The 23,588-nt window shown below is 33.5% G+C and overlaps 1 pseudogene; it reads left to right on the top strand.

The window, feature by feature from the left end:
- Positions 1–226: 226 nt before the first annotated feature.
- Positions 227–22,938, top strand: LOC140692743 (heat shock transcription factor, Y-linked-like; annotated as a pseudogene).
- The last annotated feature ends 650 nt before the right edge of the window (positions 22,939–23,588 follow it).

The following is a 23,588-nucleotide window of genomic DNA, read 5'->3' as shown; positions in this document are numbered from 1 at the left end:
CATCATTGTATATTAAAAAGTAAAATTCTGCACTTTGGAACAATGTGACTGGATCCAGAGTGTGTTGCACATAGGAAAATAAGTCATACAGAGAAAAACATTATAAGTTGTCACTTAAATGAGGAAAATAAAGATATAAGAGAAATAATCATAAAAAAAGAAAAAGAATCACATATATATGTGCAGTGTAACAAGTAGTTGTTTCCTGTGGGGAAAGGGAAGAAGGATGGAGAAGACAGAAATGCACAAGCTACAAGTAATAGACTTGAGAACCAAAAGGACTATATTTACAGCATAGAGAATTATTTTAATAATTTAATTTATTTTAAAGAGAGTATAGGGATATATTTTAGTAAAATGTGCATGTAGGTGGGAAAAACATTGAATAAAAGAACCCAGGATATCAAAATATTTTGTAGTACTATGACATTAAGGGAGGAGATTTGTTCACTTTCTTTAGTGTTCTTATAATGTCCTAATTAGTATTTAAGCTTTTAATTGAAAAAGTATATACTTTTAAAATTGAAATAAGTTTAAACTATTTTTGTCTCTCCCCTTACATCTACAGTCAGTAAAACGTTCACATCTGAACAAGAAAAACTACAACACAAAACAATACTCCAGAACGCATGTGAACAGGTGAAGTTTGGTGGACTAAAACACAAAAAGGAGACTGAACTAGGAAAGATCAGTGTTGGTGTCTGCAACCAAGGCCAACTAAATAGGATATCTGAGTCCACAAGTTCAGAGAACCCAGTAGAAACAGGGTCTCAGCAGTTCACACAGCTTCAGCCTCCAACTGCACCAGCACTCATGGTCAAAAGTAACCAGGAGGCAGCCACAATGGAGACAGAATTTCCATACTTCAGACAATCAGACATTCATGAAACTGTCCTTAATCCCCATTCACAGTGGTGGAAACAAGTTACATTGCAACACTGGACATGTCAAAGGCACTTGTCTGATTCCAAATACCCACCTGTCTTTACAACTTTCCTCAATGTGTACACTGATTCTCAAGGGATATCAGATAAAAGGAAGGGTTCGCTGTCCCAGTGGCATTAACTACCAGAGAATTCTAAGAAGTGACAATGAAAGCACATCTTTTATCCAGACAGTAGCGACCGCAAAGTGCCATTTTGAAATATTATCAGAGGTAGCTCAGGTAAGCAAACCAAAAATTGTGAAATAATGCAAGCTACCAGAAAACATATGCAAGGACGCCAACTCCCAATCTGTTATTTAGTGTAATCAGAGAAATAATTTATCAAGATCATGACCAATCACAGTAACATTATAGGGTACGCTAACACACAGATAGACACACACAGACACTGAGACAGACACAGACACACATGCACACGCACACGCACCTGCACACACACACACACACACAATGTCAACCCTGCAGCAAACAAACTTAAAGACATGGTATATTGCCATATAACTAATAGAGATTCCAAATAAGTGTCATACAGAAACTCAATACAAAATACAAAACTAAGAAAGCAGTTTAGTGAGCTTAGGAATAAATGAAATGATGAAAAGGAATACATTACCAAAGAGACTGAAACTATAAAATAACCAAACATTATTAGAGGACCAGGAGAACTTAATAAATGAGATGAAGAATGCAACAAAAAGCATTGGTAGTAGACTGTCTTTGTGGAAGAGAGATTAGCAAACTCACCAATACAAAACTAGAAATGATAGGAGATGGCAGAGATTCAAGATATTAAAAAGTGAGGAAATTCTACAGTAGCCATCAGACTTCTTCAGGAAGTGCACATTAGAGAGGAATCCTGTAGGGGGCAGAAAGTTAGAAGGCAGCTGATGGTTTATTTAAAGAAGTAATAGTTGATAACTCCACGAAACTGTGTAAGGAACTGATGTACAAGTCCATGAGCCAACAAAATACCAATAACTTTAAGACAAAGGGACCTCCTTCAAGATACATCATATGCAAATTGACAAGAAAATGACAAAGTAAAATTTTAAAGGCAGCCAAAAAATTTATGGTAATCTACAAAGGAACCTCCATTAGGCTATCAGCAGATTTCTGAGCAAAAACATACGCCAAGGGTAAATAAAATTGTGTTTTCAAACTACTGAAATAAGAAATCACTCACCAAATAATACTTACACAGTTATCACTTAGATATAAAGTGAAAGTAAAGACTTTAACAAACAAACCTGAATGAGATGAAAAAACAAAACCGAGACACCTTAAAAGAGGTGTAGAAAAGAAGTCTTCTAAGAAATATAAAATGGCAAAAATATGCAAAACATTGACCAAAATGCAAAGGAGAGACCACGAGAAATTTGCAACTGTTTCTTTGGGTATGTTCTTAAATGCTACTATACTTTATGGATTAAAGAGAGAAGAAGAGGAAATCAGGTGCAATAAATATAGATACTTCAAACTGGTATCATTTTCACAAGATTAAAAGAAATTATTTGAAACTAACCATAAAAAGTGAAGAGTAAAATGAAACAATATTAAAGGAAGATGCTATCAGTGGAAAAAGGACTAAATTATACATGATATGTTTTATTGTTAATTGAAGTACATTAGATGTATAATCTTGTGTAATTTCAGATGTGCAGCATAGTGATTCCAACCAGTTTGCAGATTATATTGCATTATGAAGTATTACAATACTTGTAACATACAATTATTTTAAGCTATTGTTTATAATTCCCTTATATATGCAGATTATCATTGTTGCTATTCTACTTAATGTATACTTCTTTCTATCTTTCAATGTCCTACAATTAAATTCTCTTTCCCTTCCACTTTGGTAAACATAAATTTTTTCCCATATCTTTGAGTCTTCTTAAGTCTTGTCTATCTAATCATTTTACCTCTCCATCATGTCTCTATCTATCTATGTATCTATGTATCTATCTATCTGTCTATCTATCTGTCTATCTATCATGTACATATGTATCTATCCTTCTATTTATCTATCATCTGTCAATAATCAAAGATGTACACAGATATTTGTTATTCTTTAGATTCCACAGATAAATTAAATTATATTCTTTTGTCTTTGTCAAAGTTACTTCACTAAGCACAATATTTACTTGGTCCTTTCATGATGCTGAAATAGCAATGTGTTATACTTTTTCATGGCTGAGTATTATTCCATTGCATATTTATAGAAACATCATTTCTTCTTAAGTCCATAGTCTGCTGTGGACTCTTGGATTGCTTCCCTTTCTTGCATATTATAAACTGTGCTGTTGTGAACATTGGTTCTTCTCAATTTAGGGTGTTTTCCCCAGATTTTTCTTAGGAGAGTTATTACTGGGTCATATGGTAGTTAACTTTTTAGTTTTTAAACAAATCGGAATACTGATTTCCAAAGAAGTTTTACCAATTTACATTAATACCAAGAGTATAAAAGAGATTTCTTACCTCCACATCGTCTCCAACACTTACTATTTGTAGACCTTTTGATAAAAGCCGTTTGACCAGTGTGAAGTGATAACTCATTGTGGATTTGATTTGCAATTATGTAATAATTAGTAATGTTGTGAAATTTTATCACTTGCCTGTTACTGAATGTTTCTTTGGAAAAATGTTAACTCAGGTACTCTGCACTAGTTTTTGATTGGGTTTTTGTTTTTCACATTGAGTTGTGTAACCTAAATTCATGTTACATCTATTAACCTACATCTATTAACCCCTGGTCACTTGCATTGTTTGCAAATATGTTCTCGAGTTACACAGGCAGTCTTTTCATTTCATTGATAGTGTCCTTAGCTGTGCAGAAATTTTCAAGTTTGTTTAAGTCCCACTTGCTTATTTTTGCTTTAATTTCTTTTGCCTTAGGATACTGATACAAGAAAATATTCCTATGATGTATATCCAATCGTGTATCACCTATATTCCCTTCTAACAATTTTATATTATCAGGTCTTACATTTAGGTCCTTAATACACTTGGAGTTTATTTTTGTATATGATGTCAGGGAATGCTCTCATTTCACTGTTTTACTTGTAGATGTCCAGATTTCCCAACACCATCCATTAACGGGGCTGTATTTTCTCCATTGTGAACTGCTGCCTCTTTTATCATAGATTCATTGCTCATAGGTTTGTGGAATTAATCTAGGCTCTCTATCTGTTTTTTTTTTAATTATATCTCTGTGCCAATGCCATACTGTTTTTATTACTGTAGGTTTGTAGTATAGTAAAGTATCCAGGAGGGTTATACCTCCAGATTTGATGTTTTCTCTAAAGGTCATATTGGCAATTTTTAATGGTTTCATGAAAAACTTACAGTTATGTATTTTTTGGTTCTGTGGAAAATACTACAGCTTCGTAACAAGAATTGCACTAAATCCTTAGGTTTCTTTGTGTAGTACAGACATGTTAACAATATGAACTCTTTCAATCCAAGACCACAAGACATCTTTCCATTTCTTTGAATCATTTTAAATTTCCTTGTCAATGTTTAATAATTTTCAGTGAGTAGCTCTTTCACATATGTGGTTACATTTATTCCAAGATATTCGGGGGAATGGGGTTTTAAAAATTATTGCTTTCAACGTCCATTTTAGGGTATCTCATGATCAATGTGGAGAAATGCAAGAGACGTCTTTACATTAATCTTGTACCCTGCTTCCTTGATGGAATTATTTATTGTTCATATTAGTCAGTTTGGAGCCATTAGGATTCTTTGTGTAGATTTTTATACCTTCAATACTGGTGACAATTTTCTCTTTGTTTCTGTTTTGTGTTCCTTTTACTTATTTTTCTTTTCCTTTCTTCTATTACTATTTTACAGAAGTGATGAGAGTAGGTATCCTTGCCTTGTTCCCGAATTTACCCAGAAGGCTTTCAGCCTTTCCCCTGAGTATTATAAATTGTTATAAATGGCCTTTAGTATGGTGTGAAATGTTCCCATTTTACTCACATTCATGAGAATTCTGATGATGAATGCATGTTGAATTTTGTCAAATGCTTTTTCTTTGTGTATTTTCATGGTCTTGTGAATTTTGTCCTTCCTTTATTAGATATGTATCATGCTGCTTGACTTGTGTATGTTGAACCATCCTTGTCACTCTGGAAGGAATCCAAATGACCATTGTGTATAGTCCTTTCTATATATTACTGGATTAATTTGTTGAAGTTTTTGAGTATTTTTGAATCTATATTCATCAAGGATATTGGATTTTCATTTTCTTTTTTTTTTTTTTTTGGTAGTGTCTTTTACTGGTTTTGTTATCAGGGTAATGGTGGCCTCATGGAATAACTTTGGGAATAGTCCTTCCTCCTTTTTTTTTAAAATACTTGGGGGGAAAGTGGTTTTAGTGAAGAAATCCAGGCATTTTGTTCAAGTGGTGTTTTTAAAATTATACATTTTATTTAACTTATACTGATTGCTCTATTCAAGTTCTCAGTTTTCTCTATATTCAGTCTTGACAGGATGTACGTTTTTAGAAATGTATCCATTTCTTTTAGGTCATCCAATTTGTCATCATGTAACAGCTCATAGAGCTTTCATAATCTTTCTTCTATTTCTGTATTATCAGATATTATTTCTACTGTTCCATTTATTATTTTGTTTGGGTCCAGTCTCTGTATTTCTTTATAAGCCTGGCTAAATGCTTTTCTGTTTGTTAATATTTTAAGAAAATTAAAACTGCTGATTTTATGATTTGTATTTTATTTTTCAAATTTTATTTTATTTTCAACCTAATCATTAAAGATTTCTCATTCTACTGCCTTTGGGTTTTGTTTGTTCTTATTTCTTGTTATTTTGGGTGTTATGATTGGTCCTTTGTATGAGGTATCTCTTGTTCCTTGTAGAAGGCCTGATTTATTCAAAACTTACCTCATAGATTTGCCTTTGTTGCATCCCATACACTTATGAAGCTGTGTCTTCATTGTAATTTGTCTCCAGGTATGATTTTATTACTTCTTTGATTTCATCATTGACCTTGTTTAATTGTATTTTTTTAAAAGATGTTGTTTTTCCTATTGTTTGTGTTTTCCTATTCTTCTTTCAAGTGTTGATGCATAGTTTCATAGTTTTGTGTATGGAAAAATACTTGCTATTATCTATATTTGCTTAAAGTTCCTGAGGCTTATTTCATGACATAATATGTGGATAATTCCTTACATAACATCCTGTGCACACTTGAAAAGTTCATGTGTTCTGCTTTTCTGATGCAGTGTCCAATAACTCAGTTAGGTTCAAATGATCTAATATGCTATTAAGACCTCTGTTTCCTTACAGATAGTCTTTCTGAATGATCTGATCATCACAATAATGAGGTGTTAAGCTCATCTACTATTATTGTTTTATAATGAATTAATTCTTTCATCTCTACTAAAATTTCTTTTTATACTTAAGCTCTATGGTTTTGGGCCATATATAATTTAATGAGTGTAATTCCCAATTTTTTTTAATTGATGTCTTTTTCTTTATACAATCTCATATTTCTTTCATTTTGGCCCTTATTTTAAAACGTATTTTGTATGAGTAGAGCATTGCAATCTGCACTTTCTTTTCATTTCCATGGAATAACTTATTCATTTATTTCAAGACTATGTTTATCTTCCACCATAAAGTGAGAATTTTTTGGGGGGAGGCAAAGATGCTGGAGCAGAAGGATGTTTGTAGGTCACCCTCTCCCACAAATGCCCAAAGACTCACATCCACAGATACACTCAGCTAACCAGAGAACCTGCAGAACTGTGACAGGACATTGTCCTCTTCAATAGATAAAGATGCGAAAAATCTGTTAGTAGAAGAGGAAGAAAGAAAGAAGAAAAGGCAAAACAGAGTGGGACAGGTACCACAGGGAGGGATCAGCAGAGACGGACTGCTGCTCATTCACTGCGTCTTCCCTCTCCAACTGAGAGTTCGGCAGGAAGGGGGATGAGCCTCCAAGGCTTGGACCTGTACAAAGTATAAGTTGACTGACAGAACTAAGTTAAACAGGCACAGAGGATCCCTGTGAATCCTAGCAAATGATGCAGCCTGGAAGCTGGGGGCAGGGCCTCGCGGCCCGAACTGGTTGGTAGATGGGGATGGCTGCAATGTGGCATCCCAGGGAAATGGAGTGGGCTTTGTGACATGGCTATGGGTGCACAGGGCAGAACAACCTGGGCCCTCCATAAAACAACAGCCCAGATGTGCCCTGTGGGTGGAAGGGTGAATTCCCCATCTCTGAAAATCCACATATTTTCTAGGTAAAGAGAGCTGGGGCTCAGACACAGCCACCATACCCTCTGGTGCTTTGCACACAGGTGGTAGTCATGGCAAAAACTGCATCTACACCTAAGGTCTTAGCAGCCTCAAGGACCAGTCCGAGACTTGTCTACAGCCAGAGGCATATTGGATCCTTCTGTCCAGTTCCTCAGAGAACTTGTCTGACAAAACAAACATGGAGCTGGTTTTTGGCCCAGACCAGGGGCAGGGATGTTCCTCAGTCTTCCTTGAACCCACTTCTGTTGTGCAAACCTGAGGCAGAGTACACAGTGGAACAGATAAGCAGAGTGATCGACAACCGTAGGTAGAGGTTGGCCCCTCAAATTTTGGGCAGGAATACAGCCCCTGACCATGGTGCTGGAGAGGGCATGATGCCCAATCCTGCCTAGACAGTCTGCAACATCTGACTGCAGCATCAGGCAGGGTATTTACAAGCCAGCCCAGAGTAAAGAGAGCTTCATCAGACCCAGTGTTGGGTGTAGGAGCGATCTGCTTACTGACATGCCCTGGGAGCAGCACAGATGAGGGCTCCAAAGGAGGGTCTCTGGAAACAACAAACTGAGCTTCCAAATCAGGATGAAAAAAGAAAGACTTCACATTAAAAGTTCACAGTCTCCAGGAGGACACTGACCACCCCCTTGAATTAATCAGTTTTTACCAGTTCCATTTTCTATTACCCTCTTAATTTTTACTTCTTAGGCAATTATAATTACCCCCCTTTTTATCCCTTTGAAACTTTTTAAAATATTTTTATTATTATTATTTTTCAAAACTCTGCTTCAAATCCATTTTGTATTATTCATTATACAATGTCTTCAAACCTTTATTTCTCCCTTCTTATAATTGTTTTTCTCTCTCTCTCTTTTCTCTCTTGTAAGTTGTACTGCTACATAGGCATTAGGTAGATAAACTCCTTTATGACCAGAGTAGATAACTGAAACTCCAAAAACAAAAATGCCAGAGAGGCAGGAGCAAGCTGAAGGAACAGAGAAAACATTCTCAATTAAAAGCACAAGAGAAATCCCCTGAAAGAATGATCAGTGAAATAAACAATGATATCCAAATAGATCTAGATTTCAAAAAAGGAGTGATCAAAGTACTGAAGGAAACAAAAGAGATAGAGTTTAGAGATATAAAATATGTCAAAAATGAAATGGAAGATATACAGAAGAGCAGAGAAGAATAGGTAAACTCATTAACTGAGATGAGGAATGATCTAAAGGCGTCGCAAATCTGACTAGATAACACAGAGAAATGAATTAGTGACTTAGAAGACAGTACAATAGAAAGCACCCAATCAGAAGAGCTACAAGAGAAACAATGAGAAACAAATGAAAAAAACATAAGGGACTTATGGGATAATAGAAAGCATGCCAAACTTGGCTTGATAGAAGCCCCAGAAAGGGAGGAAAGATCAAAGGGGATCAAAAAGGTGTTTGAAGAATTCATGACTGAGAACTTCCCAAACTTAAAGAAGGAATCAGATATACAAGTACAGGACGTTCAGTGTGTTCCATACAAGAAGAACCCAAATACACCCACACAAAGACATATAATTATGATGGCCAGAGTCAGGGATAAAGAAATGATCCTAAAGTAATAAGAGTAGAGCAAAGAGTGAGTTACAATGGAATCCCCATAAGGCTCCCAGCTGATTTCGCTACAGAAATACTACAGGTCAGAAGGGAGTGGCAAGATATATTCAAAGTACTGAATGAAAAAAATGATATACCGTAGGATAATTTGACCAGCAATTCTACCCTTTATGGTAGAAAGAGACATAAATAATTTCACAGACAAGAAAAAGCTTCAAGAGTTTAACAACACTAGACCATTGCTAACAGAAATATTGAAATGTGTTCCCTGAAAAGAAAAGAAGCAGGATGCTACAGAAATGTGAAGCTCACAGCTGGAAAGGTGATAATTCATGAATTACAAACAAAATAAACACAAAATTTTTAAACAAGACATACAAATCATTGAGAGTGGGAGAGTGTGGCAGGAAAATAGAGAAATTTTTATTTTTGGTCTTTCTTTTCAAAATTTTAGTTCTTGGTTACTATCATTTTAATAAAAGCAGTTATAATAAAGCTCTATATGACATAAAAAAGGGTGACAAGAAGACAAAAACTTACCAGGGAGTCACTAAAACTGAATAAAATTCATGATAATACAAAGGAAAATTACAAAACCATAAAAGGAAGATGAAAGGAACAAAGAGGAAATACTAAATTAAATGGAAATTAAGGCTAAAATGGCAATAAACTCAAACCTATCATCAAATAATGTAAATGTTAAAGGACTAAACGCTCCAGTCTAAATTCATAGAGTTGCATCCTGGATAATAAAGCAAGAACTTTCAATATGCTGCATACAAGAGACCCACTTCGGAGAGAAGCACACACATAGATTGAGAGTGAAAGGATGGAAAAGGATATTCCAAACAAATGGAAAAGCCAAAAAAGCAGGTGTTGCAGTACTGATTGCAGGCAAAATAGTCTTTAAAACAAAGGCCATAAAGTAAGATAAAGAAGGACATTATATAATGACTGAAGGAGTGATAAAATATGATAGCACACTCGTTAATACATACGCGCCAAATACAGGAGCACCTCAGTACATAAAATAATTACTAACCGATATAAAGGGGGATTTATATTTGGAGATTTCAACACTGCATTAACATCACTGGACAGATCATCAAGACAGAAAATAAATTAGGCAACAGAGAAGTTAAATAATACAATAAAAATAATAAACTTGGTGCATATCTTCAGAGCATTGCACCCCCCAAAATAGGATAAACATTCTTTTGAAGTTCACGTGGAATATTTTCCAGGATTCATGATGTACTTGGGCACAAATGAAACCTCAGCAATTTTAAGAAGATAGTAATTACCTCAACCATCTTTACCAAACACAATGCCATGTAGCTATAAATCAACAACAGAGAAACAAAGGAGAACAAAAGGAAAACATGGAGATTAAACAATATTTTATTATAAAACCAATGGTTCAATGAAGAAATAAAAGCTGAAATGAACAAGTACCTTGAGATTAAAGAAAATGAAAGCAAAACCACACAACATTTAGAGGACACAGCAAAAGCAGTGTTGAGAGGGGAGTTTATAGTGATACAGGCCTTCCTCAAAAAAGAACAATAACAAATAAACAATTTAACCCACCAGCAGAATGCACTAGAAAAAGAAGAACAAAAAACCCCAAAAGGCAGCAGAAGGAAGGAAATCATAAATATTGGGGAAGAAATAAGTAAAATAGAGATTAAAATCACCGTAGGGAAAACGCAATGAATGCAAAAACTGCTTTTTGAAAAAGTATGTAAAATCAACAAACATCTGTCAAAACTCAAATAAAAGAAAAGAGAGAGAGCAAAAATTAGCAAAATAAGGAAGGAGAATGGAGAAATAACAACAAATAAAAAAGAAATACAGAATATCTTTTGAAAATATAATGAAAAATATATTGAAAAAACGGTATAACCTAGAGGAGATGGGCAAGTTTCTGGAAACATACTGCCCACCAAGACTGAATCATGAAGAAACTGAACCCTTGAACAAGCAGAGCACTAGAAATGAAATCAAAATAGTAATGTAAAACCTCCCTACAAATAGCAATCCAGGATCGCACAGATTCACTGAGGAATTTTACAAAACATATAAAGAAAAACTCATATCAGTCCTTCTCAAACTCTTCCAGAAGATTGAAAAGGAAGGAATATTCCCAAAGTCATTCTATGAAGCCACAATCTCCCTGATACCACAACCAGGCAAAGATACTACCAAAAAAGAGGATTATAGGCCAATATCACTTATGAATACAGACGCCAATATCCTCACCAAAATAGTAACAAATAGAATTCAACACAGAAAGATTATATATCATGATCAACTGGGGATAATGCCAGGGACACAAGGGTGGTTCAACATACACAAATCAATCAGTGAAATGCAGCACATCAACAAGAGAAAGAACCAAAACCACATGACCATCTCAATAGATGCAGCGAAAGCATTTGATAAAATTCAACACCCAAGTATGATAAAAAATATCTCACCAAAGTGGGCATAGAAGGAACATATTTCAGAATCATGAAAGCTATAGAAAACAAACTTACATCCAACATAGAACACAATGGTGAGAAAGTCAAAATTTTCCAACTAAAATCTGGGACAAGACAAGGGTGCACACTATCACCACTCTAACACAATATAATCTTGGAAATCCTAGCCACAGCAACCAAACAAGAGAGACAATTAAAAGGGACGCAAATTCACAAGGAAGAGGTAAAAGTCCCACTATATGCAGATAATATGTTACTATATATAGAAAACCCTACAAGATCCAGATAAAAACTACTGCAGCTGATCGAAGAATTCACAAAGGTAGCAGGTTACAAGATTTAGGTTCAAAAATCTGGCATATCTTTACGCTAATGATTCAGATAATACTATAGAGGTATAGTCAACATGACAGCAATGTTTCGGTAGGAAAACAGACATATAGGCCAATGGAACAGAATAGAGAGTCCATAAATGAACCCACAAACTATTGATCATTTAATCTTCAACATAGGATGCGAGAAAATACAATGGAATTGAGACGGTCCATTCAAAAAATGTTGTTGGGAAAACTGGACAGCAGCATGTAAATCAATGAAACTAGAACACTCCCAATGAAGCTAGAACACCATACACAAAAATAAAATCAGAATGGATCAAAGACTTAAACATAAGACAAGGTATAAAAAACCTCCTTGAGAAAAACATAGGCAAAACGTTTTCTGACATACGTCTTGAAAATCTTCTTGTAGAAGAAATAAAAGCAAGAATAAACAAATGAGACCTAATGAAACTTACAAGCTTCTGCACAGTACAGAAACCGGAAGTAAAACAAAAGACAACCTATGGAATGGGAAAATAGTTTGCATATGAAACCGACAAAGGCTTGAATTTCAGAGTATATAAGCAGCTCATCCTACTGTATAAGAAAAAAATAAACAACGCCATCCAAAAATGGGCAGAAAACCTAAACAAACGATTCTCCAAGGAAGACATACAAATGATCAAAAGGCACATCAGGAAATGCTCAATATCACTGATTATCAGAGAAATATAAATCAAAACTACAGTGAGCTTTCAACTTACACTAGACAGAATGGCCATCATTCAAAAATCCACAAATGACAAATGCTGGAGAGGCTGTGGAGAAAAGGGAACCGTCCTTCACTGCTGGTGGCAATGCAGTTTGGGGCAGCCACTGTGGAAAACAGAATGGAGATTCTACAAAATTTTAGGAATAGACTTTCCATATGACCCAGGAATCCCGCTCCTGGGCTTAAATCCAGAAGAAACCCTATTTCAGGATGACACTTGAACCCCAATGTTCATAGCCAGCACTATTTGCAATAGCCAAGACATGGAAACAGACTAAATGTACAGCGACATTTGACTGGAAAAAGATGTTGAACATTTATACAAATGAATACTAGTCAGCCATATAAAACAACAACCTAACGCAATTTTCAGCAACATGGATGGTCCAGGAGAAAATCAGTCTAAGTGAAGTAAGCCAGAAAGAGAAAGAAAAATACCATATGAAATGGCTCATTATTGGAATGTAAAAACAAAATGAAACAAAAATACAGCACAATTTCAAAACAGAAATAGACTCACAGACATAGAATACAATATTTTGGTTGCCAAGGGGACAGAGGGCGGGGAGAGATAGACTGGGAGGTCAAAATTGTAGAATAGATAAACAGGATTGTACTGTACAGGACAGGGAAATGTATAAAAGATCTGACGGCAGCTCACAGAAGAAAAAAAGGGACAACAAATGTATATAAGTTCATTTTAACTGAAAATTTGTGCTCTACGATGGAATTGGAGACAACTTTGTAAAATGACTGTAAATCAATAAAAAAAGTAAAAAAAAGAAAAAAACATGATCCTAAATATTACAGGTGCAAATATAAATTATAGAGGAAAAATAATTCTTCAAAATTGTAGTAAAACCGAAGATTTTGTTTTATGTTTTATTTTCAAGATAAGCAAAATCAGAAAACCTCTAGCCAGGTGCATCATGAAGCAAAGAGAGATGCTTCAAAGAAATAAAGTCAGAAATAAATAAGAGAAATAATAATTGTTACCTCAGTTATACAAAAAAGTGTTCATTTTGTTAACACATATATGCCAATAAAATGGACAAATTAGAAGAAATAGACAAATGTCTAGAAAGAGGCAGATATAAGGAGAAACAAATAATTTGAACAAACTGTTTCTAGAAGAAAGATAGAATTTGCATTTAAAAAAATTGTTGAATAGAAGTGCAGATATAAACAGCTCCCGTGGAGCAATGTACAAAAATACAAAGCAGAACTTATTCTCTTCAGACTATTCAAAAATTGTGAAGGTGTGGGAAACTCTCAAATTAATTCTATAAAGATTTCATCACACTGATAGCAAAGTCAAAAACAAAGTATGGGCAAAGACAACTTCTAGCAAATATATTTGATTAATTTAGATGCAAATATTGTACAAAATATTATTAGCAAACTAAACCCAGCAAAACCAAAAATGAATCATACATCATGATCAACTTGGATTATTTGCAGTGTCACAAGAGAGGTTCAACATACACAAATCAATCAGTTTGATACACCACATTAACAAAAGTAAAAGAGAAAACGATGTGGTTATCCCAATAAACCCATCAAAAGCATTTCACATAATTCAACATTTATTCATTAGAACAGCAACAACAACAACACAAGAACAACAACAGCAACAACAACAATAGAAACCTCTTACCAAAGAAAGATTTGGAAATATATCTCAAAATATCTAAAGTCATTTATTACAGAAAAATATACAACATAATATGCAAACGTTAAAAACTGAAAGCCAAATTAAGGAATACGACAAGGATACCCACTCTCACCATTTCTATTAAACACAGTATGGGATGTCCTAGCAACAGCAATCGGAATAGAAAAAAATTTATTCAAGTTGGATTGAATGAAGTAAAACTGTTATTATTTTAGATTGAGATAATAATCTATATAGAGAACGCTAAATATTCTTCACACCAGAACAACTAAAACTAATAAAGGCATTTAACAAAGTTGCCTGATTCATGATTAATAAACAAAAACTGTCACATTTCTTTACACTAACAATGAAATATTCCATAATTTTAAAAAATCCATATGAAATCAGATCAAAAAATGAAAAACCTAGGAAAAAGCAAAGATAATAAAATCAAAAGCACACTGATAAATAAATTTGAAGATGATGCAAAGAAATGGAAAGAAATCTCAATGTCTTAGTTTAGACCAATTAATATTGTTAAACTATACATACTACAAAATATGTCTACAGATATAAAGTGATTCAGATCGAACTACATGATATTTTCCACAGAAATAAAAACAGTCCTATGATTTGTATGGAACAGCAAAAGAACTAAAACTGCAAAAGAAACAATCAGGTAAAAGAACAAAGTTGGAGGCATAACCCATAACCCTCCCAGATCTCAGACTATAATACAAAATTACAGTAATCAAAACAGCACAATACTGGAAAACAAACATCTATATCACTGGAACAGAATGCAGAGGCAGAAATAAAACATCACACCTATGGTCAACTAAACTATGACAAAGGAAACAAAAATATACAATGCCTAAAAGACAACCTTCAGCAAGTGATGTTGAGAAAGCTAGATATCTACATGTAAATCAATGAAATTAGAATACTCTCTCACACTGTACAAATATAAACTCAATATATTTTAAATATCTGGATCTAATACATAACACAATAAAACTCCTGGAAACTAACATAGGCAAAACAATAGATTAATTGTAGAAAAATTTTCCTATGTCACTCTCCCAAGCTGAAAACAATAAAAGCAAAATAATCAAATAGGTCCTAATTAAACTTAAAAGCTTCTACACAGCAAAATAATCAGAATGAAAAGATGAACATCCAAATGGGAGAAAACATTAGGAAACAGTGCAATCAACAAAAGGCTAATTTCTGAAATACACAAATCGTTCATACAACTCCATTTCAAAAATCTACAAACAACTCAACCAGAAAATGAGCAGAAGACAATTCTCTAAAAAAGACACACAGATGATAAACAGGAATATAAAAGCATGCTCACATTGCTAATCATTATATAAAGGCAAGACAAAAATAAAATGTTTTATCTCACACTATTGAGAAGGGTTTTCATCAAAATGTCTACAAATAATAAAGACTTTGGAGGTTGTAGAGAAAAAGGGACTCTCCAACGCTGTTGATGGGAATGAAAATTGTTGCAACCACTTTGGAAACAGTATGGAATTTCCTTTAAATAATAAAGATATATCTATCATTTGACCCAGCAAACCCACTCCTGGGCATATAAAAAATAAAACCTGAAAACAAAGAATACTAGGGTAAAACATAAGAAGTACACTTGACTTCATTTGATTCTTCTCACTGGCAAGAGAAGCAGAAGCAAAACTAACAAAAGATGACTGTATCAGTCTAAACGGATTTACACTGCAGAAGAAATGATCAATAAAGTGAAAAGTCAACCAACACAATGGGAGAATATATTTGCAAGTGATATTTTACAATCAAGTGTTAATATCCAAAATATATGGCAAAGTCATACACAACAACAACAAAAAAGACCAAACAATACAATTAAAAAAATGTCCATAGGAACTGAATAGATTGATCTGAATCAATTTTCTGTAGAAAGCATACACTTGGCTATATGACACATGATAATGTGTTCAGAGTTATAAATTATTAGGAAAGTCATAAGCCAAAAATGAGACAAGACCTCACACTTCTCAGAAGGCTCTCATCAAAAAGAAAAGACATATAAGTTGGTGAGATTGAGGAGAAAAGGGAACGCCGTGGAAACTGTTGATAGGAATGCAAAGTGTTGATTCCATTGCATATATACATCAAATTTTCTTCATTCATTTTTCTGTCAAGGAATATTGTGTTTGTAGGCCCCAGTCTGAAGGCTCTAGAGTATAAGCCCATGGGCTGAACTGAAAAACAAGCAGTGAGGAATGTCTCATATCCAGGCTGGATAAGAAATGGCCTACTCAATATATTCAGTATGGATGGCTGTATAGAGTATGCTGGGTAAGATCATCAGAGGAGGACAATCTAAGACAAGCACAGCCGGCTGGATAAGAGATGGCCTACTTAATGAAGATCCGTGGTGAACTTTAAAACAATCCTTTATCATTTAACATCCTGTGCTTACTGCAGGAGTATGGGGACATAAATAGCTTAAGATTATTGTCATTGTTAAAACTTAGATGATATGTGAAGCATTGTGCATGTCCTTTATAAACCCTTTTCCTTAGAATCAATAAACACAGAACTGCTTCGCTTCTCTCCACACAGTGTTTGTGTGTATATTATACCGTGCCACTGAAAGGGTTAATTTAATTTGTTGGGAGTATCTTAAAAGGATGTTGCATTAATACAATGCTCTTTCCACATCTATTGAGATGGTTATGTGAGATTTATTTCTCATTCTATTAGTGAGGCATGTCATCTTTATTGATTTGAATATTTTGAAGTATCCTTAAACCCAGGGATAAATCCCTTAAATCATGTATGTGTATGATAAGTTAAATGTGTTGTTGAATTCATTTTCCTTCTGTTTTGTTGAGAATTTTGGCACATATGTACATCAGGGATAATAATCTATATTTTGCATAAAATGTCCTTTCTAGCATTGTTATGCAAATAAAGCTGGCATCATAAAACAAGTTTGGATACTTTCACCCCCTTCAAATTCTTAGATGGTTTGGGGAAGTATTGGTGAGAAAGGTTCTTCAAATATATCACAGATTTCACCAGCAAATTCATCTTGTAAATATTTTCTGGCTTGGGAGGTATGGATTACTAATATACTCATACACACTTTTGCTCTATTTAACTTTCTAATTTCTTCTTGATTCAGTATTTGAAGACATATATTTCTGGGAATTTGTCTTTAGTTCTAGGTCATTCCAAATTGTTGGGTATTGGTAATTTCTTATGATGCTATGCATCTCTATAACATCAGTTGTAATATCTTCTCTTTTATATCTAATTTTATTTGAGTTTTTATTTTCTTAGCCAACCTAAATGTTTGTCCAATTTATGTTTAAAATAAACAGACTTAGTTTTTTTATCTTTTAAATTGTTTCCCTTCTTATTTGCCTTACTCTCATTCATTCAATTTTCTTCTTCATTCTGTTTTCTCCTAGATTCTTGATGTGTAAAGTTAAGTACTGTGAATCTTTGTATTTCTTTTATTATTAAATACTGTTTATTTATTTATTTATTTATTTACTTACTTAATTATTTACGTATTTATTCATTTACTTATCATTGAAGTACTGCCATTTACAATGTGTCAATCTGTGGTGTTTAGCAATGTGTCCCACTTCATGCATATATTTGTGTGCTTATTAAACTTAACTTCACAATATTTAACATACTGCCGTATGTGATACAAATGAAATTTTGAAAACATCTATTTTTATATATAGTGGATAACATTTATAACTCTACAACTCCCAAATATATCCTCTACAAGCCCCTTTTAGCAGTAACCATAAGATTATTAATTAGATCTGTTAGTGTGTTTCAGTTTTATAGATGAAATCATAGTGTTCTCATCCAAATTTTTTTTTAAGGTTCTACATATATCTTGTGATGTATTATTTTTCTTTCTCTTTCTGGCTTACTTCAATTAGAATGACACAATATGGGGACATCCATTTTGCTGCAAATGTCATTGTATTATCATTTTTTATGGCAGAATATTATTCCATTGTGCACATATGGCATAAATTCCGTATACTGTTATCTGTTGATGGACAATAAAGTTGCTTCCATATCATGGCTATTGTATATAGCACTGCTAAGAAATTTGGGGTGCAGGTGACACTTTGAATTAGGGTTCTTTTTGATATATACCCAGAAGTGGGATTGCTGGATCTTATGTTAATTCTATTTTTATTCTTTTGAGAAATCCCCATCCTGTTTTCCACAGTGACTGCACCAAAATACATTCCTACTGACACTGTAGGAGGGTTCCCTTTCTCCACAGCTTCCCCAGCATTTATTGTCTGTAGACTTTGGATGATGGCCATTGTGACTATCGTGAGGTGATACTTCATTATAGTTTTGAATTGCCCTTCTCTGATAATGATAGCGAGCAATACTTTTTTCATATATCTGTGTGTCATTTGTATGTCTCTAATGGAGAATTGCTTGTTTAGGACTTCTGCCCATTTACAGATTGGCTTCTTGTTTTTTTTAGGTATTATTATTAGGTTGTATGAATTCTTTATATTTTGGAAATTTAGCCTATGTCAGTTGCATCACTTCTAAATATTTTCTTTATCCTGTCGGTTGTAATTTTGCTTTGTTTATGGTTCACTTTGTTGTCAAAAAGCTTATATATTTAATTAGGTCCTATTCACTAATTTTGATCTTACATCCATTACCTGGGTAGTCTGTTCTAGGAGATCATTGTTGCAATATACCTCAGAGTGTTTTGTGCATGTTTCCTTCTAGGAGATTTTCTGTGCCTTGACTTACATATAATTCTTGAAGTCATTTTGAGTTTATTCTTGTGTATGTAGTGAAGGAGTGTTCTAAATCCATTGCTCTGATGCTGCTATCTAGTTTTCCCAACACCAGTTGGTGAATAGATAGAGCAACCAGATATAATCTCTCACACCTATGATCAATCAACCCATGAAAAAGGAAGTAAGAGTATAAAATTAAGAAAAGACATTCTCCTCAATAATTACTGCTGGGGAGACTGAACATGTAAAAGATAGATTAAAATATTTCCTCACATTGTATACAATCCATGAGCACAGAATATCTTTCTATTTATTTTGTTTACTTATATTTTTTGCACCTGTAATATATAGATCTATGTTTAGAACTTTTATTTCACTTATCAAATTTATTCCTATTTTATTCTTTTTGGTATAAATTTACACACAATTGTTTTGCTAAATTCTCTTTCTGATAATGTATTGTTACTATAGAAAAATGCAACAGATATTTGTGTGTTGATTTTATATTCTGCAAGTTTGCTAAAATTGTTCATTATTTCAAACAGTCACTGGAGGTGTCTATGGAGTTTCTATCTAGGCATAATTATGTCATCTGTAAAACCTTCACTGATTTATTACAAGTTTGATGAATTTTATATTATTTCTTGACTAGATGTTCTGGTTAGGACTTCTAGTAGTGTAATTAAGGACTTCTGAAAATGAGCATCTTTAACTTATTACTGGACGAGAGGAAAACTTTCCTGTATGTTAACATTGAAATTGAAGTAAATAATGAGTTTTTAATATATGGATTTTATTATGCTTAGTTACATTCAATCTAGAGTGAATTTAAGAATATTTTTATAAAAATGTTAAGATCAGACCAGTCAATAATTTTCCTAAATATTTTGAGTTTTTTTGAATTCTTTTTTTTAATGGGATGGTATCACATATATTCATTTGTGAATGTTAAATAATATTTATGAATCAGGACTAAATCCAACAAAACTACAGTTTATAATACATATAATGTGCCATGGATTCAGGTTGCTAATATTTACTTAGAATGTAACTTAAGATATTGAAGGAAACATTTACATTTTAGCTTGAGGGTACATTTATTTGTTTAAAAAATTTTATCTCTCATTTTGAATTTGGCCTTTGTTTAATGGAATTTATTTCTAAATAAAGAATATAACTTTTGGTAGAACTGAATTTACTACAGATTATTGACACAGAATACAGCTATTATTTACAATTATTGAACAAGACACTTGCCATAAAATGCCGTATTATACTAACAATGCCAACTGTTTCAGGACTGAGAAACATATTGCTTCCTAAAATGTATTACCTGGTCTTTTCCAATCCAGCCTTCATATGCAGTTATATCTTTGTTTTTTGATTGTTTGTTTGCCCCTTAATGGAGGTAATGCTTATTGAAACCAGGATCTTGTGCACAAGTCTATTTATCAACATCATTTTGGAACACTTAAGAAAAGCCACAAGTGCATGGATTATAAAGATGACAAGAAATTTTATTACTTCTAGGGAATGATAAACCTCTGAGTGAAAGAATGGCAAAAATAAACATTTGTAAATATTCAATAAGCTTGTTTCTTTTGCAATTTTAAAGTAGAATATTAAATTACATTTGTTTCAATTATAGCACTGAATTACAATTTAAAACAAAAATTCCCGCTTTGGGATTTCTTAAATTTGATTGATTATTTTAATCTAATTTTATTTCATAAATATTAAAAATTTATATATAAACATAACAAATAAACTGATATTTATTCTTCTCATGTTTTGAATATAGAGCTACTTATTCTAAAGTACACAGATAAATACATACTTCCATTCCCAAATCAAATTATGTTTCACTTTAATTACAAATGATGATGAAATTGTTATAGATTTTCTGTACAGGTTTTACACAAATTTCACTTTAAATTCCAAAACTTTAAAATTATTTTATATATTTTCTGCATTATTTATACTCTGATCACAAATCTGTCATAAATTTGTGTTCAAAACTATGGACATTGTTTTTAATTAAAAGACTGAAATATTTAATTGTTTAAAAAGCTTTTGTGGGGATAATATTTGCAGATCACAGTATAAAAATAAGCATTCTATATGTTTCATTTTAACTGAATGAATGAGAAGTAAACACTGGCTGAAAGTTACACTTGAGTTGATAGGAGACCAGTCGTTTTGTGATGTCACAGCTACTCAGGTTGAGAACCATTGTGGTGGCCTAGCAGTTTATTTGTGCAGGCCTGCCAAAGCAGTATTTGAAGCTGCAGTGCTCAAAATCATGCAGATTAGAAAAGTAGCTGCAGAAAAAGTTATATGAATTGGCACATGTTTCTTCAGAAATTCAAGATGTGTCACGTAAAGATGGACCAATTGCTTCAGGAAAATCCGGTAGATCTCTATTTTGTGATCAATCTCTGGGGACTTGGACGTGAGGTCTATGATTGAAGAAAATGCTTCTCAGAATTTGTCTGAAGAATCCTTGATAAAAAGGCCATGATACACACATTGTGTCTCTGAACCAGATGAAAATAATGATTTTCGTTCTCTGACATTTCCCAGAAAACTCTGGGAAATGGCTGGGAGTGACCAATTTAAATCCATCTGGTGGGATGATAATGGAACTTCCATAGTGATTGGTGAAGATGTCTTTAAGAAGGAAGTTTTGGAACGAAAGGCCTCTTTCAGAATATTTGAAACTGGAAGTATGAAAAGTTAAGTTAGACAGCTTAACCATTATGGGTTTAGTAAAGTACGACAGAATATTTAAAGATCTGCTTGTCTAGCTGTCTTTCTGACAGAAGAAAAGGAAGTCTCTGTTTTAAGCAAAGTATTCAGAAACTTTAGTTACCACTTGGTAACGTATATATAAAATTTTATTTTCTGCATCAATCTATGGTAATATAAATGTAAAGCTAAATTTGAAAATTGTATAAAACTACTAAGGCTAAAATCCTTAATTTTTCTAAAAAATGATGACAGTGCCTTATGTATTCATATTATAAGAAACTTTGCTGGCAACTATGAATCTTAGCAGAAATCTAAATAAAGGTATTAAAGCTGCTTTTCAAAAGTGGCATTCACCGTTACTGCAAATTCTAACTTCTTAAATTTGATGACTGTACTATTTAAATGTGTATTTTCCAAATAAGGAACTTCAAAATGTCAGCAATATTCATATTTTGATGATATTACCTTTGGATAGTAAATGTGAAATCTGAGGTTTTATATGTTATGCTTATTGTAGTGTTGTCTTTTGGTTAAAATTCTTACTAAAATCTTTCTACTTTGGTTGTAGCTGCAGTTCTATCATCATCCAAATTTTAAACGAGGCTGTCCCCAGATTTTAGTGAGAATAAAAAGAAGAGTTGGGATTAAACATGCCTCTCTGGTGTCTTCATTGGCCGAAGATTTCAACAAGAAGCACTATAAAGCAGGGGGCAATATGGATAATCATAATTCTGGTTTTGTGGCTGACACTAGTGGAGAAAGTGCATTTTTACCTTCTGCAAATTTAAACATGCCTCTAATAAGGGAGCCCTCTTCTAGCCACATAATTGGTGATACAAATACCTCGATAAGAGGTGATTTTTCTCCTCCATCATCAGTGTCAGTTAGACCCCCAGAACAAATTGCAGTGGATCAATGTTCTATTTTAAATGAGTTGACCACTGTCCACTGGCACTCTCAAAGCAGCTACACTGAAGCAAATGGCCGTGTTGTGAACTTCACTACAACTACAAATTCTGCTTCTCAGTACAGCATTTTATCTCCTATACAGAGGAATTATATTGGACAGATGTTGGAGCATTCTAGTTTTCCAAATATATATCATAACATATCTGCCAATGAAGGGAGTTTTTCTAAACTTCAACCAGGGAGAAACCCACGGTTTCCAGTGCAGTGATAGCTGATACATCAGCTACCTCTCTTTCAAGGCCAACTCATCAGACATCTTCAATATATGAACGTCATCCTAATCACAACTGATCTACCAGCGGACTACCAGATTATGCAGGATAACAAAGATTAAAAGTGAGGTTGGCAAATGTCAACAAATATCTGCAATTTTCTTATTTGAACAATAAACATAGATGTGTACCTGTATTTACCTTATTTTTTTAAATAGTGTTAAGTGTTAAATGGGAGACTATGTTACTATTCTAAGAAAAAATGAGATATTTGATTGATATGATCATTTGATGGAAAAATATGGGAGTTAATTTAAATATTTTCTTGTAAGGAATAAGAGAAAATGCAAGAATTTGGAAAAAGACTAAAACATGGAGAGAGGGAAAAGTTCTAAGTGGTTTCTGGTTCATCCTGGAAAGTATGAAAAGTGTTAAGTTAGAATGTTTTACAACAGAAGATAAATGCAGGACCCGGCCCAGGGATCATGGTCTTTATTATGTCATCCCTGGAATCATAAAGGTCACATGATATAGTCTCAGATGGCACATACAGCATGTGGTAGAATTTATGAAGTAATTTTATCTATGGTCTTCTTTGTGCTGTTCTCAAAGCATTCCAATTGGTGCTTTCATTTCCTCCCCTCAAGATTCTACACTATATTTTCTTTTTGATAATTTATCTTGCATTTATTTTCCAGCCAAAGACAAGCTAACTTCCTCAGGGTGGCACTTAATGCCTTTTCAAATCTAAGCAAACAAACTCAACTTTGTTTACTCATTTCTTTATAAATCTGGACTC

The sequence above is a fragment of the Vicugna pacos genome, unplaced genomic scaffold (assembly GCF_048564905.1).
Source record: "Vicugna pacos unplaced genomic scaffold, VicPac4 scaffold_16, whole genome shotgun sequence".
NCBI classification, from domain to species: Eukaryota; Metazoa; Chordata; class Mammalia; order Artiodactyla; family Camelidae; genus Vicugna; species Vicugna pacos.
Note: the sequence above shows the minus strand (reverse complement) of the source record. Positions and strands in the feature narration are given on the sequence as shown.